Genomic DNA, 18,767 nt, shown 5'->3' with positions numbered 1-18,767 from the left:
GAAGTCGCAACCACTACTTCGTACTGTTGTGCCCAGCGCGGGCTTGCGACTAGTTGGTTTGGAGGTGACAGCGTTGCGAATGACCGAGGGTCCTCAACGTCTGGTCTCACTGTCCAGGAGCGACACTGACTCACGCTGCTATCTGGTGTTCACGAGGTGTTTATCGCGCTGGAAGCGGAGCGTCTCTGTAAGTTTGTATCCCTGGTGATGTTTGTACCTGGAGAGCACTATATAAGTGGTGCTCTTCAGGCACAATCTTCCTCAGCCTACTCAAGCTCAACTGATGAGGGGTGAATTCCCCGAAACACTGTGTATTGAGCAGGGAGTGGTGCTTTCTTGCAGGTTTGCCGAGTCGAAGGTTCGATGGACTTCTCGTGTGCTCTGGATGGCAGTCGTGAGTCAGTCAAGTGTCAAGTAAAGTCGGCGGAATAGCGCGAGCTCCGGTGTGGGGAGCAAACCCTTTCTTACAAATCATCGCCGAAGTCGCAACCACTACTTCGTAATAATAATAATAATAATAATAATAATAATAATAATCTTCACTAGTTTGAGGGATAAACTTTTCTAAGCACTCGCAGACTCCATTGCAGCCATTCACACATTATAGGGTACCTCACTTCAAACTCTCCAACTACGGTCTCTTCGCTGCATACGTCCACTTCACTTCCAAAAAAAACAAATAATATTAGATAAAAATGGAATGCACCAAATTTTCGGGCATGGCCCATCTTCAGGGTGAAAAAATCCCATTCAACTAAAGCCAACAAAAACTGAAACGAGTATATATGCTGTGTGGTGCGGTAGTGCTGGAAATCTTTGTATGTGTGGAGGGAAGCAGCAATGGTGAAGTGTGTTGGTAGAAAGGGAAGGAGCGAAAGAGACCAGTGGAGAGCTGTGTCCGTAAGTGTGATTATGTGTTAGTGCGATGTGAAGGGAAAGCACGAGAAGTGTGATTACCAGCAGCAATGGTGAAGTGTGTTGGCAGAATGGGAAGGAGCGAAGGAGACAAGTGGAGAGCTGTGTCTGTAAGTGTGAATATGTGTTAGTGACATGGAGAATAGAATGCAAAGCATGCAATGTAGCTGGGTCCATGGGTGTGAAGACAAAGATGACGACAACTATTTACTAAGCACTATATAACCATATAACCAGCTAGCACACACAAACATCAAATATACAAATTTAATATTATCATAATAATATTCGCAACATCGCAGTCTACCACAATTTACAACACCAGCATCTAACACAATAATTTCACACTGTGTCCAGCAGTCTCCAGCCACGATCCCTGTTAACACTTGGGCGTTTATCACGAATGAACATTGCTTCACGTATACGACGATTCACAAGGGACGACTGCTTGGCGAGAATTGATGCGTTGGTGATGGGTGTAGATGTGATTGCTTGTTGTGGGAAGTGTTCTAAACGCCCAAGTGTTAACAGGGATCGTGGCTGGAGACTGCTGGACACAGTGTGAAATTATTGTGTTAGATGCTGGTGTTGTAAATTGTGGTAGACTGTGATGTTGCGAATATATTATGATAATGATATTTGATGTTTATGTGTGCTAGCTGGGTTTTTTTTTCACCCTGAAGATGGGCCATGCCCGAAAATTTGGTACATTCCATTTATATCTAATATTATTTGTTTTTTTTGGAAGTGAAGTGAACGTATGCAGCGAAGAGACCGTAGTTGCAGAGTTTGAAGTGACGTACCCTATAATGGGTGAATGGCTGCAATGGAGTCTGCGAGTGCTTAGAAAAGTTTATCCCTCAAACTACAGTCCATTCAGAAAAAAATGGGTCCTGGCTCTGGCGAGCTCCCGTATTTGGCGATTTTTCGTGATTTCATCGTACACAGTGCAGTGCTGCGAACTTTGAAATTTGAAAAAGGGTCCAAAAGGGTGCCTGAACTGGGGTTCGAACCGCAGAATGCACTGTTGCAGGCGGGGTCAAACGGCCTGGATTTTGATGGTTTTTTCCAATTCAGTGCTTTTGGGGCAAAACCTGGCCGAAATCCTATTCTTGCTATGGCTTGCTTTTTGGACAAAAAAACTTCAGAAACATAATTGGAAGAGGATTCCATATGGGATTGCAGAAAAAAATTCTAAAAAAACTCAACGTTTGACCCATTTAAGGCCAAAAGCTAGAAGTTCATTTTTTTCTGAATGGACTGTAGTGAAGATTATTATTATTATTATTTTCACTTCCCCATCTGATCCTTTGTATTATTATTATTATTATTATTTGAAAGTACGAAGTAGGACGGAGGCAGAAAATATTACAAAAAATGTATTATCTACGCATGCATCTACGCAAGAGTCACCACCACCCAATTAGGACATGTGTCAAAGTATTGAACGCTTTCGTTCCCTTCTTGTCATAATACTACGGGGAATGATGGAAAACAGCTAAAAGACTACCACTATAAGGAAAAGAGGTTCAGAGATACATCACTCCAAATATGTGTAGAAGTGACACGAAAATAGATGTGAAGAATGAAGAAAACAGCATGCAAATCCAATAAGTGACAAAAACGTAGTGATAAGAAAAGAGAGAAATATCAAGAGATCAAGCAATCTATTTCCCTTCTTCACGACTAACAGTGCCAAACAACTGCAAAGACAACACATTCTCCTTCTGAACACAAAGCTCAGGGTCTAACTTACGTATGTACAAAGCTTCCAACACGGCAAGATGTAACGAAGACCTACCACGCGACAAAACAGAGAAACACATAATCGGAATACCACTCACGACAACCAGCACTGCCCGACAGGTGACACTTGATTGCCGAGGTACCGTTTCCCTGACCCGACGACTTGGCCGTTGCCACCTCCGATCCTGCCGCTTGCGAATCTCTCCCATTACGCCCTGCGTCCCTGCAATTCCGATTATTATTATTATTAATTGCCTCGGTCGACATCAGTGTGCTGCTCCACGTCCAGTCTGTCCTGCTTCCGTGGTCTACTTCGTTTCTTCACATTAACCGTTGTTGTCACTTCCAGTATTGGTTCTTTTGATTCTTCATCAATTCGTCTCCTCAATTGGCTTCTGGTGACTCGTCCGAGGCTCGATTGTCCAGATGTCAGTTTCGGTGGTTTCCGTATCGGCCTCTTCTTCTTGTTGACTGTTGTTTGGGTTGGCTCAAGCCATCCATCACGCTCGGCAGTTTCGCACGCAGGTAATCCCCTATACCTGCGCCCTGTAGATGTCGACAAACGAAATCTGATTTTTTCTGTTCTCTTTCTGTTGTACCCGATCTCCCTCTGATGTACCGCTGACTCTACGTTGAAGATCAAAGTATTTGAATTCTCATTCTCATTATGATTTTCATATTCGCTTTCATGTTATTGGGTTCTATGCCCGTTTGAACTTGCGAATCAAAATAAATACAAACAAACAAACAAACAACAACAACAAGCCCTGCGCCCGACGAAAAAGGAGGAAGGGTCCGCAAGTGTATTCACAGCGGACTTGGACAAGTCCACCTCAGACACAGACTGCACTGGACACTTCGGTGGACGACCACGCCGAGGCCGAGAACCACGTGCAGCTACAGGGACAAGATTCAACGGTACATGTTGACGAATCCGTGCGCCCAGGTGCTGAAAGGTTCTACCTACGTACCGATTTTCAAAAAAACCAAAGAAGCCGAACACATCTCAATACATTCGACTTCATTAGGTTCTCTTGGCTATTATCCGAATGTGATTGTAGGCAGCGTTCTACACTTGAAAAGAAACACACAGTTTTGAGGACGAACCGGTTTGGAACATGCAGTGACAACTATGAAACAATCATCAATCTCTCTGATATAACCTTAATCCAACTTCAAAAGGATGTTTTGTGAGGTGGAATGGACTTCGGCATTCCCCTGAGGTTAAGGAAAACTGATATCCTGGCCGAGTTCGAACTACTTCACCAACAGCTATCTAGCATCCCGGCAAAGTCGGATATAGCAGCGGGCTCTTGTCGGGCTTCACTGGCCGCTGAAGCCTTTCGGTTCGCACAATCGCCCCCGGACACTCGATCATTCACGCTATCACGAGAACACATGAAAGTGATCAACGAGCTTCGAAAGAATCCAGTTAATCGTTATCTCTCGACCGGACAAAGGCCGTGCAACAGTCATCTTGTCTGCAGATAATTACCGGGAGAAAATGTTGGTCATACTCAATGACATTAGTGAATTCAGAAGACTTGGGCCTTGCGATGTGTATGACCATACCGAAAACATTGATACCAAGCTGAGTAAGTACATATACCTGCTTTTTCTTTCTAGAACGCATCAGATCACCAAATATGAATATGATCATCTAGCTCTCACAGGCTCGACAAGACCTACATGTAGGATGTATGGGCTCCCAAAAATTCATAAAAAACATATTCCATTACGCCCGATCTTAAGCATGTCTGGATCTCCGCAATACAAGGTTTCGAAATGGTTATGCAATTTGTTGCAACCGGTTCTTGCCTTGTTCAACACACATTGCGTTAAAGACACGTTTGAGTTTGTGGAAAAACTTACAGATTCGAAATTTCAATCAAATGGTTACATGTGCTCCTATAACGTAGTGAGCTTGTTTACCAACGTACCTTTACGAGAAACAATAGACATTTGCGCCATGGCGTTATACACTGATGTCGACCGAGGCAATCGGAATTGCAGGGACGCAGGGCGTAATGGGAGAGATTCGCAAGCGGCAGGATCGGAGGTGGCAACGGCCAAGTCGTCGGGTCAGGGAAACGGTACCTCGGCAATCAAGTGTCACCTGTCGGGCAGTGCTAGTTGTCGTGAGTGGTATTCCGATGATGTATCCTCTGTTTTGTCGCGTGGTAGGTCTTTGCTATATCTTGCCGTGTTGGAAGCTTTGTACATACGTAAGTTAGACCCTGAGCTTTGTGCTCAGAAGGAGAATGTGTTGTCTTTGCAGTTGTTTGGCACTGTTCGTCGTGAAGGTGCGAAATAGATCCCTTGATATTTCTCTCTTTTTCTTGTGTCTACGTTTTTGTCACTTATTGGATTTGCATGCTGTTTTCTTGATTCTTCACATCTATTTTTTCGTGTCACTTCTACACATAATTGGAGTAATGTATCTCTGAACCTCTTTTCCTTATAGTGGTAGTCTTTTAGCTTATTTCCACCATTCCCTGTAGTATTTTGACAAGAAGGGAACGAAAACGTTCAATACTTTGACACATATCCTAATTGGCTGGTGGTGACTCTTGCGTAGATGCATGTGTAGATAATATATTTTTTGTAATGGTAATAATAATAATTTGATAACCGCAATCAGTAATAGAGAGGTTCAGTGACCCATTTTTCATGAACGAAACGAGTGCTGACACCCGGTCCGGGTTAGAGCCTCGTTGACATCTCGTTCAGAAGATTCGTTTTTACGAATCCGGCCTGTCTATTTCGTATGCAGCTCCGAGATCGAGCTGCCCCAGAAAGTGTGAAAACGTTTTGACTTTTTGAAATGTTTTCATCTTTGTTGATTATTGATTCTTTCGTTTTCACTTTCGGTGTGTTTGGTAAGAATTTTTCCTTCCCTTTTTCTGCAATGTCAAGTGAAGTGCAGGCTCCCCAACGTCCCCCTCCACCCCCGTGTCTCCCTCTGGAGTAAGTCCTGTAGAATGCAGAAGAATTCGGAAATTTGCAGTCTTAGATGACATCAAGTTGCTGAACTTGATCTTGTCCTCCGGACATGAAACGTCTTTGCCTTACCGCAGGGGAATAAAGCTTGGCAGAACATTGGCAACGCCCTGTCACGGTCGGAACAGTTAGTTCTTGATGATGTGCTGAAATGACATTCGAACGTTCGGGCATTTTTATTAAAAAGTCTTTGCGCGAAGAAATTTGCAGAAAGATCTTTCATATTTTCTCTCCGCCAATTTTACCATGGCAATCATGATGCGACTCGCTGTCTTCTCGTGCACGAACCAGATGTCAAGTAGAGGAGTGCAACCACTGCGCAATTTGGGGCATGTACCATCCTTATTGATAAAAGTTGCAAACCACCAGTTCTCAATTGGGAAAGGCCTTCGCGCTTATAGCATTGTATTCGTTGCAATGTTGTATTTCGACTCCGCCGTACCGCTGGTGTTGCTGCATGGCATACGCTATAAGCGCTGTGTGCGTTTTTGCTGTATACGCTGTTATGTCCAGTTTTATATGCGTATGTTTTGCATGTACGCTGTTTTTTGCATGCTATAAATAGCTGGTGTTATTAGTGTTCATTGTTAATTATTCGATGAAGTGAAATACCAGTTGCTGAGCATGACGAAAGAAATGTTCTGGAAAACGATTTCTGGCCAGAGCATGTAACAGCACGAGAATGGAAGTTCAAGAACCCACCCCTCCCCAAGCAATCATAAACTGTGATGTTGAACCCACACGCACCCATCTTTTTTCCCACTAGGACCACATCGACACCATCATCTAACAGTGTGTCGGGGCACCTGAACCCAGATGCACCTACCTTCACTCTCCCATCACCATACGATACCTCAGCCTTCATACCAAACAAACATTCCCATCATATGCGGCTAGCCACAACCAATGCTTGCAGCTGGCACCCAAAGGCCGATGAAATTAATAACATATTTGGTACTTCAGACATGGACATATTAGGCATCACCGAAACCTGGCTAACTCAGAAAATTCCTAACTCTGTGTTATTGCCAACTGCCGCTTTTGAAATAGTGCGAAGAGACCGCCCATCTCATGTCGCTCTGCGTGGCGGTGGTGTTGCTTTCTTACTCCGACCAGGACTCGCCTACGTCAGACGAGCAGACCTCGAGCCTGCCAACACCAACCTTGAAATCCTATGCATTCAACTTAAAAATGGCCACAAAGATGTCTATATTTTCTGCTGTTATCGGTCACCAAGGCAGGATCATTCAACCTTCCTCTCTGGCTTGCGTGAGTCCATCTCTTCCATTACGGACACTACGGCTTCCATTATCATCCTTGGTGACTCTAATGCCCGGCACAACGAATGGTATAGGCAGGATCCGAACACTGCTGCTGGAAGATGCCGTGTCGAACTGCTGGATGATACTGGTTTTACACAACTTGTACGCGACCGCCCAACACGTTTCTCCGCCGCTGGTCAGAGCTCTTCTCTCCTGGACCTTGTTCTCTGTAACCAACCATTCCTCATCCACAACCTCACCACACTTCCCCCTGTCTCTGATCACTGTCCTGTGGTATTTGATCTCGCAATACAGACTCGTTGTTGTTGTTGTGTTTATTTGAATTCGCAAACCAAACGGGCAGATCTGCCCAATGAAAAGGTGGCGAATGCAGATAGAAAGCAGTAATAAATGAAATTGGGGACTGATGTAATTAGGATAGAGGTGGAGAAAAACTAAGCCAGCTGATCATCAAACAGGACGTTTGGTACTCTAGGTGCTAAGGCCAGTAAGTGTGTGCGGGATCATGCTGGCGCGGAACTGGCGGAGCGTGGAGATGGCACGTATATCGCTGGGTAATGTGTTCCACAGCTGGGCGCCCCTGAACGCGAGGCAACCCTTGCCGAACCTGGTGGAAATTGGCGGTTGGCGCAGACCCATGGTGGAGTGCAACCTAGTTGGGCCAGCTGACGAAAGAACTAGGAGGGCTTGCAGATCAGAACTTGCGTGCCCATTCCGAGACCTCCAGACCAGAACGATGAACTTCTGCCTGAATATCTCGGATACTCTGTAGGTGTCCAATTGCAGCAGGAGGGTACGCGCGGAGGTGTGATGCGAGAGTCCGAAAACCGCCCTTGCCGCCCAATTCTGCATGACATGTAGCCGATCCAATTGGTTGGCAGTAAGAAGCGGGGAAAATGCATTGGATCCGTACATCAGGTCAGACATGATGATCGCTTTAAAGTAGAGAACTCGGCTCTGATGAGTCAAGCAGCGACGCAACCTCCATAGTGCTCCGATCCTCTGGGCCAGTCGAGCGGTGCAGCGATCAACATGGGGCGTCCATGACAGATCCGAGTCGAGGAGCACTCCAAGATACCTGGCCGTAGTAACGACAGGAATAGGCGTTTCATGACAGTTTACATTGATCGTATGCTGGGGCTGCTGAGGCTTCCTGTTGGGGTATACAGGGATCACGTGGCTCTTGGCTGCATTCAAAATGAGACCACGGGTCTGCAACCAGTCAGCAAATGCAGAAACCGAGGCCGATAGCGTAGCAGATACCGTGTCCAGGGATGTGCTGCTGCTGATCAGCGCAATGTCATCGGCAAATTGAACTGATGAAGACTGGTTAGCTATGGTTGGAACTTCGCGGGTGTAGATACTGAAAAGGATCGGTCCTAGAACTTGAAGGAGCTACGGGCGTTGTCTGCACCCAAAGAGCGAGATCGTATTGATCTCTTGCTCACGAGTTTCTACGATGACGATTTGGTCTCTAGTGTCTCAAATGCCTCGGAAGCCAAGGAGATGCAAGAGTTCAGCGTGCGTGTGCTTACAGATGCTGGCATGGAGTTACGCAAGTGGCGAGGCAACGAAATCCCGTGCGATCAAGAGGCCGGAGATAAAGTCTTCGGTCTGAAATGGAAAACCAGTGATGACTTGCTCAGCATAGCAGCGTTAGGCGAGTCCGATAGGCCGTCTGTTTGGACCCGGCGATCCCTCCTCAAGTGTGTTGCGTCAGTGTTTGATCCGCTAGGTCTAGCAGCACCGGCAGTTGTGCCGGGAAAGATACTGCTACAGCAAGCCTGGAAAGTCGGAGGCGACTGGGATGATAAGTTGCCGGATGGCATCGCAGCCGCATGTGCGCAATGGTGGGGAGAGTTGGCCGAAGTGGTGAGCATTGACATACCACGTTGGATTTGCTGCAATCTTGACACGCCGATTGCGCTTCATGCCTTCGCGGATGCCAGTGAGAAAGCGTTGGGATGTTGTTTGTATGCAGTCGTCAATGGACAGTCGCACTTGGTATTTGCCAAGGCCAAAGTGGCACCCGTGTCTCCGCCCACGTTAGCCCGCCTTGAGTTACAAGCAGTATGGCTAGCGGCTCGCTACGCTGAGTTTGTGGTGAAGGAGCTGCGTGTGACCGTCACGCAAGTCTATGGCTGGACTGACAGTCTCACTACCGTTCATTGGATCAGTAATCCATCGTTATAAATGGAAAACATTTGTGGCTAACCGCGTCAGTCAAGTCCAAGAGATATCGAAGAAGGTCGGCATTGTGTGGAACCATTGCCCGGGCCTTCACAACCCAGCAGATTTACCGTCGCATGGGAGTAGTGCACAGCAGATCCGTAGTCCGTTCTGGAGGGGCGGACCAACCTGGATCACGGAGCCCAATGACTGGCCCACCGCATCCTCAACCGCAGCTACAGATGAGTCCAGTGTAGAAGTACGAGTGTCAGCCACCACCTGTAGTCGAGAATCTGATAAGGAATGGTGGCTCCGATTCAGTAAGTGGTCGAGGGCACAGGGCATGGTGACTCGGATGTTGCAGTGGAAGCACACTGAGCCTCGTGCTGAACTCTATTTTGCAGCAGACAACGTATTGTACCGCATCGTTCAAGCCGCATGTTTCACTGAGGATCTTGAGCTGATCAAGCAAGGTCAACCAGTGAAGCCTGGGTCGAAGGTGTATCAGCTTGCACCGTTTCTGGATGAGCATGGAGTGCTCAGAGCCGGGGGACGACTGCAGCACAGCGAGTTGGCGTATGGAGCCAAGCACCCAGTCCTGTTAGGCAAACATCATCTGACCGAGTTGCTGTTGGAAAAAATGCATGTTGAAAGGATGCCCCAAGGTGTAGAAGGAGTCTTGTCGTTCATCCGTCAGAAATTCTGGATTATTGGTGGTCGACGAGCGCTACGCAACATTACGCAGCGATGTGTTACATGCCGCCGCTACAAGGCTAAGGCTGCCTCAGAAGTCTGCCCGCCGCTGCCAGAAGACCGAGTTGTTCACGAGAGGCCATTCGCAACTACCGGCATCGACTATGCTGGTCCGTTGTACGTGCGCCGTGGTGAGTCATCTCCGAAGGTATGGATAGCATTGTTTGTGTGTGCCACCACCAGAGCAGTTCACTTGGAGGTGGTCGATAGTTTAAGTACTGAGTCATTCTTGATAGCATTTCGGAAGTTTGTCGCGAGACGTAGTTTGCCGTCTCGGATCAGGTCTGACAACGCTACAACGTTCAAGGCGGCATCTGACAAACTGAGTGTGCCATGGATGCTCAATCCTCCAGCTGCACCATGGCATGGAGGCTTCTATGAGCGAATGGTTGGTACAGTGAAGAGTGCCTTGAAAAAGGTAATGGGAACAGCGTTTCTGAAGGTCCAGGAGCTTGAGACCCTCTTGTATGAGGTTGAAGCAGTGGTGAATAGTCGTCCGCTAACTTATGTGTCTGATAGCCTGGATGAGCCACCAGTAACCCCTGCAATGATGACGGGTAACATCTGGATGTCGTCAGAGAAGCCAGCAGGTACCCTGGACGCTGCGCAGATGTCATCGAGATTGCGTTACCTCAGTCGGACACTGGAGCATGTCAAGAATCGTTGGGAGGTGGAGTACCTAAGTCAGCTGAACAAACACCAACAGACCATGTCGCGCCCTTTAGCTGTGGGTGATGTTGTCTTTGTTCTCGATGATACCAAGCGCACACAGTTCTGGCGTTTGGGACGGATCATCGAGTTATTCCCTGGTCGAGATGGTAAGCGTCGTGTTGCCAAGGTTAAGTTGAGTACCAGTACCCTGTTGAGGCCGATCCAAAGGTTAGTGCCGTTAGAAGTATCGTCACAGGACATGGCTCCTGCGCTTGCAGATACCGCTCAACCTGCTATCGTCCCTCAGCAGCCAGCGTATGAACCGTCAGTACCGTTACCACCACCACGGCAGCAGGAGATGACGCGTTCTGGGCGCGTAGTCAGAGCCCAGGATCGTTTTTGACTTGTGTGCATTGTTGTACGGCGGTGAGAAGCCCTTTGGTGGGGAGAATGTTGCAAACCACCAGTTCTCAATTGGGAAAGGCCTTCGCGCTTATAGCATTGTATTCGTTGCAATGTTGTATTTCGACTCCGCCGTACCGCTGATGTTGCTGCATGGCATCCGCTATATGCGCTGTGTGCGTTTTTGCTGTATACGCTGTTATGTCCAGTTTTATATGCGTATGTTTTGCATGTACGCTGTTTTTTGCATGCCATAAATAGCTGGTGTTATTAGGGCATGTTCGTTTGGTAAGATCGGGATCCCGATCCACCGGATCCACTGGATTCGCACCCTTTCGATTGGTCGAATCTGGATCCGGATCCTTCGGATTTGGATCCGGTCAACCCACCTCGGGGAGCAGGGTTGACCGGATCCAACGGATCCAAATGTGACCTTTGTGCGTATATGGCGGGTAAAAATCATTTTTGTACACACTGTGATACGCACACGTGGATGGACATAGAGCTAGCTTGTTGACTTTTTGTACGACGGAGGCGATGAGTACGACGTTCACCCTTTTGGGGTGATTCGTGAGCGCCATTGTCAACATGGCAACAGTCAAGGTCCAAATAAAGTGTTCAGTTGAATCTGAAGGATCCGATGGATCTGAGATCTGGATCCTGATCCCGATCCTTACCAATCGAACATGCCCTAAGTGTTCATTGTTAATTATTCGATGAAGTGAAATATACTGTGTAAAGGAAAAGAGTTGTCCTCGTGCCGTGTGGTCGTACGATCCTGACAGTTTAGAGAATCTTAGAGGGTTCACAACAATAACCGTGAATTCATATTGCACAAAATGCCAGTTGCAGTGCTCTACCACTACTGTCAGTGACGTCAGAGTCCTTCTATGCACAATTTCTTGCATTGAAATCACCTAATATTACACAGTTGTGGTCATTAAATACATGAGAGAGCTCGTTAAATAAATTCGTAATTGCAGCAATTGGTTGTCATGGAGGTCTGTACCAAACAGATACGAACAGAGGTCTACCAGGAAGCTTTACCTCAACAAATAGCATTTCACAGCTGTTATTCCCAGGCTGTTGTCGAACACTGCAGCTATATTGTTCCTTGACAAATTGTGCCACTCCACCCCAACCTAGTTGGGACCATGGCAGGGATGTGTTGGCGCGGTCAAAACGATGCAATGTGTAGCCTGGAATCGCAATAGCCGCATCTGGTTTATTGGGCTTGAGCCATGTTTCTGTCAAGCAGATAATGTCGACCGATTCTGACTTGACTAACTGTATGATTTCCGCTTGCTTGCTTATAAGGCTGCAGCAGTTAATAGTGCACAGTGTTATTGCTCTAAATGCGGTTTTTGGAGATCCCCGTAGGTCCTATGCAGAAGAATTAGCTGACAAAAGTCGCTGGATATCCTGCTGGGATACCAGCTTTCCCTCGACAAGAATTATGTCAAGCGGGAGAGTACATCTTATACCTTTGGCACGAATCTGCTTGAAGGTAGGCAAGGCAAGACGTCTAGTGTCTTTCTGCTGCCTTGTCAAATCATGATTTATGTAGATACTGTGCGTATCATGTTTGAGCCCAAAACGGTGCTTCAGAAGCCTAGCTTTTGTTCCTGGGTCAGTTCGAACGTGAACCAGCCGGGGTTTGTTCTCCAAGGGCTTCCCGATTCGTCTCACGGTGATGGCAATTGGGTTCACTTCGGGCACCAGCCCGCTCACAAGCTGGGTGAGATTTTCCCCATCGGACTCCGGAAGTCCTGAGATGATCACAATCATTATCTTGGAGTTCATGTTGCCGGCGCTCTTCCAGGACGATTTCCCGTACGGTGTGGTCGAGTTGGGGCCCTGCAACAGGTGACGGGTGCGTTCGGGATGCATCGGATCTCCCAAGAGACTCCACAGTGCATGTCAGTTTGCGGTTGCGGTGCTCAAGCACCTCTACTCTTTCCTTGAATTCTTTGCATGTATTCTTTAATTCTTCAACTTCGACGCGTGGCTAGCCCATGGCGGATTATGCCGGCATAATATTTGGCATAATCTTGGGATTTCATCAAAATATTATGCTCGGGCATAATACACGTGTAAGGTCGGCATAATCTTTCGGTTTAGACAAAAATTTTGTAGGGGCATACATGTAATACAGCTTTGTCAGAAAGCCTGCAGATGGTTTTTTTTTTAAATACCCCAGTTACGACTCCTTGTCATAGCCCTTTGCGGATTATGCCGGCATAATATTTAGCATAATCTTTGGATTTCGTCAAAATATTATGCTCTGACATAATATACGGATTCCAACGTGCAAGGTCGGCATAATCTTTCGGTTTAGACAAAAATTATGCTTAGGGCATGGCCGTGTGTGTATGCGTAGTTTCTCAATCCTCTATGTACAGCGTGAATACATAGACATAGTGGAACCGAGCATAATTCAGCATATTTGTTGGGATAATTGTGGCATCACAGTTTATGTCTCTGAAACCCAGGCTGGATTTCGTCCAGGTCGCTGGGAACACGACAGGTCACCGCGAGACAGCTCACAGCGCGACAACTCACAGCCGACAGCTCACAGTGTCGTCAACTCACAGCCAAGACAACTCACAGTGTCGTCAACTCACAGCGAGACAAGTCACAGCCAAGACAACTCACAGCCACCCCAGCTCACAGCGCGACAATTCACAGCCACACCGCGATCGGCTGCGGGTTCAGAACATTCCGCCGAACCCAGGCACACTGCAAGACCTCCAGTTGCCGGAGCGCTATCAAGAAACGAAGGGTGGGGACGTCTTCCTTCTCTACGACAGTGGACCGGAAACTGTGGACAACAGAATTATTGTGTTCTGTACCGCAAGTTTTTGTCTACCATCGACTGTGTCATCATCCCACAATTTGGAAATTCCTGGATGGTATTTTTGTCGAGCAGGCAATGGTGGAGCAGTGTGTGGAGAGGGAAAATGCAGGCTATGAGGCTCCGAAGAAGAGGAGGAAGTATGAAGATCAGGACAAGCGACTTCGTGCCATACTCCGGTCGTTTGAGACCATGACGAAGGATGAGTTTCTATGAGGAGTTGCTGCGAACTTGGCATTTCATATATACAGACTCCAGGTCTTCATTGCACCATTACATAAAATAAGGACGCTGTGAGTTGTCGACACTGTGAGTTGTCGACACTGTGAGTTGTCGCGCAGTGAGTTGTCTTGGTTGTGAGTTGTCTTGACTGTGAGTTGACGACACTGTGAGTTGTCTCGCTGTGACTTGTCTCGCTGTGAGTTGTCGCGCTGTGAGCTGTCTCGCTGTGACCTGTCGTAGACCCGCTCAACCGCTGATGGTGTATTTTACACAAGGTCGCTGTGTGAGCGGGCCTTGCTTGGCAACTGGACATATTCCGTCACCCTTCTAGATTTCTCTGGTGCTTTTGACACTATAATTCGCACCACAGCACTTGGCAGGTTATAGGAAGCAGATATCAGCACAACAACCATCAAGTCTCTACTTTCCAACACGACAGCCAGGATCAAGCTGAGTGGCTCCCTGAGTCCCCCTTTCCCAACTAACATCGGAGTGGTCCAGGGAGACCCGATGTCCCCTATTATGTTCATAACATATGCAGAAGGCACAATGCGCAAGATCAGGGAAAGATGCACAATTCGCTCACCAATGCCTGCTCCAACAACGCAGTACGCTGACGATACTACTCTGCATAACCGAAATGACGATGAGGCGAAGGCTCTCGTTGCTGAGTGTGAACCTATATTTAACGAAGACAACCTATACACAGAAAACTAAATTATATATGTTGATGTTACAAGAAACAGCAACGAATGGAGATCAATCAAACTTCTGGGTTCTTTGGGCTCTGCAGAAGACGTGGACATGAGAATCTCAAAAGCAAACAGGGCGTTTGGTTCGATTTCTTGGAGACGGCATTCCTTTCAATCCCGACTGTGTATGTTTAACTGCCTCATAATGCCGATCCTTCTATACAATTGCGGATTGTGGACTCTGTCCAAATTGCTGAACGACAAACTGGACAAATGGCAACGGAGGAAGCTACGCGTACTGCTGCAGATTGTCTACCCGCAACGCATCACAAATAACAACTTATACACAGAAACAAAACAATCTCCAGTTAGTGCCACATGCCGGCGACGCAGGCTGCTGTGGTTTGGCTATGTGGTGCGAGAGGGTCCGGAATCCGCCTCGTTCCAAGCACTGGAGCTATCAATCAACACAAACGTCACAAACGTCCCGTCTATCTATGTTTGCCATGGAAGGGGCAGGAATCGATCAAAGTGTGTCGCGAAGTCCCTCACAAAATAAGAAAAAATAATAATAATAATAATAATAAGTCAAGTCTATCGTCCGTCGTACTTATTATGCAGTACATTTTGTGCCAGTCTTCACAACAATGCGTGCGTTCACGGTGCGGAAGGACGTCCTACCAACCCTCCACCTCAGTCATGTTATCTACAACTTCGAATGCCGACATTGTGCTAGTCGGTATGTGGGTAGGACTGTTCAGCACCTGAACGCACGTATCAAACAACACACTCCACTTCACATCCTTCCACCCAGTGCGCAATCTGAGAGGCCCAAACGCGGGAGGCCTAGGAAAAACCCATCACCTACACGGCAGGATAGTTCCCTGCCGCTGTCTGCCGCTCCCCCTCTGACATCTGTGTTGGACGGGCTTGAGCTTGGCAGCTCTTTGGAGGTGCGTGCGGAACCGCCATTGGTGCAGCCCTCGGGTGTGCCTAAGTCTGTGCCTCTGGGTGCTTTGCATGGGGCTGTGCCTCGAGTGGTGACAGCACCTCTGCCTCCCCCTGACCCTCCTCCTTCGAGGTATGTGTTGGTGGAGAGCACCCGCGGCGGTCGATTTGTCCCACCGGAACTAGAGCTGGATTCAACAAAAAGACCAACAACCATGGCTGCAACAACAACACCAGCTTCACATCCAACAACAACACCAGGTTCACATCCAACAACAACAACAACAGCAACAACTAATCCACAAAACAAAGCAGCAAATGACAGACCACGGAGATCTACAGCAGATTACAACCGGACCTATGAATTCACGGTAAAAATACAAAGGAAACAATCGGAAAGGACGACGACTGACATGAAGGCAACGGCATTCACGGTTGGCGTGGGTGGTGAAGGTGAGACGCAGGACGATGCAAATGAGGAGGAGAGTCGAACCGCTGTGGATGACGGAGCAGGTTCTGATTCGGACAGTGAGGGAGAAGGTGAACTGAGTGGGGGCGAGAGTGAGTGTGAGGGTGTGCGCGTGAGTCGAGATTGTGTGCGTCCGTCTCGTAATAAGTCTTCAGTATACAATCATTTGGTTTCTAGTACTGACTGTTGTCGTACTTATTCTGATTCCTGTTTTTCTGTTTTGTGCCGTGCTCGTCATGGTTATCTTTTGCAGTTACAAGTTTTGGAAGCTGTTTGTCAGCGCATTCATAAGCCGAATTTGTGTGTCCAGAAAGATAGTGTTATTACCCTAAAATTGTTCAAATAATGTTCTTTTGTGTAGTGTGGCAACGTTGTTGCCACTTGTGCCTAAATGTGTTTTGTCACCTTCTTGTTTATTATTGTTATTATTATCATTCGTTCTCACTTTTTAGTTTTTGTTGCTGATACACACTTGTCACGCTTAGTTCTTACTTGTATACCCTTGTGTTCTACACACTTTTGTGAGAAATCGCACCTCGATATTCCAGTGCTGTCATTGTATCGTGTCACCCTACCTTGATTGCTATATGGCCCAATATCTGAGAAAATCGACCTTCCGGGCTGTTTTGGTGAAATTGACTTTTCTATTTTAAATTGATGTCTAGCCTTTATAGAGTATTGTGACTTCGTTTCACGGCCATCAGACCAATATTCACCATGTAGAAATGCATTCTACAGTCAGGAGTCATGTTAATGAATTGTTCTTTTTTTTTACAATTTTGAAAGATCAGTGTGTTTGCAGCCACCAAAAATTGTTTCCACGTGATATCAATAGCCAACTAATAATAAAGTGTTTTGACTGTTCAGGTACTTCATTTCCAACATTCCGTGACTTTATTGAGGTTGTGTAGTTGCAACAGCAGCAATAGCAGCATTAGAAGGAGAGGTGATTTATCTGTTCTCCTGGTGATGGACGTGCTTGACAGGATAGTCTGCAGCCGATTTTGACGGAACACCATGATACATGTAACAGCATTCACATACTTATTGTGAAGGAGTCAAACAGAGCAAATGCGTCCAGATTCGCCTTGTTGCACTTTGTGGAGACTGACCATTTCCAAACATCAGTAACACAGCCTGACAAGCGTTTCACACCACCAACTCAAAAGTAACAGAATATTACTCGAGATTGCCCAGCCTCATGTGCTCCGTGTTGGTGTGATTCGCCATTATTAGCTCGAGTATCGAGCTTGCCATCCCAACATTTTAGGATCATCGTCGCAAAGAAAACTCGCATCATTTCGTGCTGTTTTAGCAGGTCTGGCGTGACACTCAGGAAACAGTTCTGCCACTCGCGCAAGGGCGCCCAGCGACCTTGCAAGCGGCGTACCCTCATGAATCCACCTGGTTGTCCTTGCCTGGAGCTGTAGCAGCTATCGCTGAGGCAGACTGTGGTTGGCCTTGATCATACTCATCCAGGCCAAGTCCTCATCATCGTCGCCCCCGACAGGTAAGTACCGCGTGTCACTTGCGATCGATTCGCTTGACATGCGCTCTCAGAACTAGAAGCGCTGTCGCTGCTTGACAGGATATCCACAAAGAACGATGCATCACCGTCCATGGGATCGCGGCTGCTGTGCTCCGTGAGCCCAATAACCAGCTGACACAAGAATCGCCTTCAATTTTCTTCCGCCATTGTCGTCTCTGCACTTTGCTTTGACGGAATCGATTTTTTTGCGAACAAATTTGTTTTTAGTGTTTTCTCAAAAAAACCGCGTAGCCCCGAAGGTCGAAAGTCTCAGATATCGGGCCATATTATTTCCTTTGTTCTCATTTTGTTCTTTAGTACAACGGTGATTCCTGAAGAGTGTTGTACGAAAACTTGTTCGAATCATCTTTTTTTCCATTGCCCTTTTTCTTCTTACATGTATTTTCTTTACCCTTTAGATTGTTTCTTGCATTGTCTCCATCGCTTACATTGTTGATAAAGTAGTCCACATGTCGCTTCAGCTCGTCCTACTTATTGCCATATTAAAATTATTATTATTATTATTATTATAATTGTGGCATAATCAAAAGCATAATTTGACGATTGGCCGACCATAGTCCGCCAATGGCTAATTATGGCAGCCATTCTATCATCAAGAACTTCGTTATTTGTTTTTCTGAATTCCGAGATTAGTGAATCAAGCGAAACAACACCTTCTGCATTGATACTCCCTAAGAGATCACGTACACCCTCGCGATCGATCGCGCGTACGCCGGCCAGGGCCAGGGAGGCCTTTCGCGCCCTTGAGTCATGACCAGACCGGTAACACACCGACTGTGCAATTCTGGCGCCAGAATTAGAGAAATTCCGCCCTCTCTTCAGAATTGACGGAATTGGTTAAAATCAATGGACCGTATGCGTGTTAAAACAAAATGGCGTCACGATTTATTGAAAGTGGTATAGTTGGTGGTACGAGTGTTCAAACCCATTTGAACCTCATACTGTTCGTCTTCTTTTTGACATGCTCTCTTTCCATCGTCCTTAGCTTTTGTTTGTTGAGAGCTGTTTTGGCTTTCTCCTATACCTCTGGGGGATGCCAAGTGATGGTTTTGAGAGGCTGGTGATGGCTGAGAGCGAGAGTTTGCCGATCGGCGTCGTCCTCGCTATAGCGATG

The sequence above is a fragment of the Sycon ciliatum genome, chromosome 12, assembly GCF_964019385.1.
Source record: "Sycon ciliatum chromosome 12, ocSycCili1.1, whole genome shotgun sequence".
NCBI classification, from domain to species: domain Eukaryota; kingdom Metazoa; phylum Porifera; class Calcarea; order Leucosolenida; family Sycettidae; genus Sycon; species Sycon ciliatum.
Note: the sequence above shows the minus strand (reverse complement) of the source record.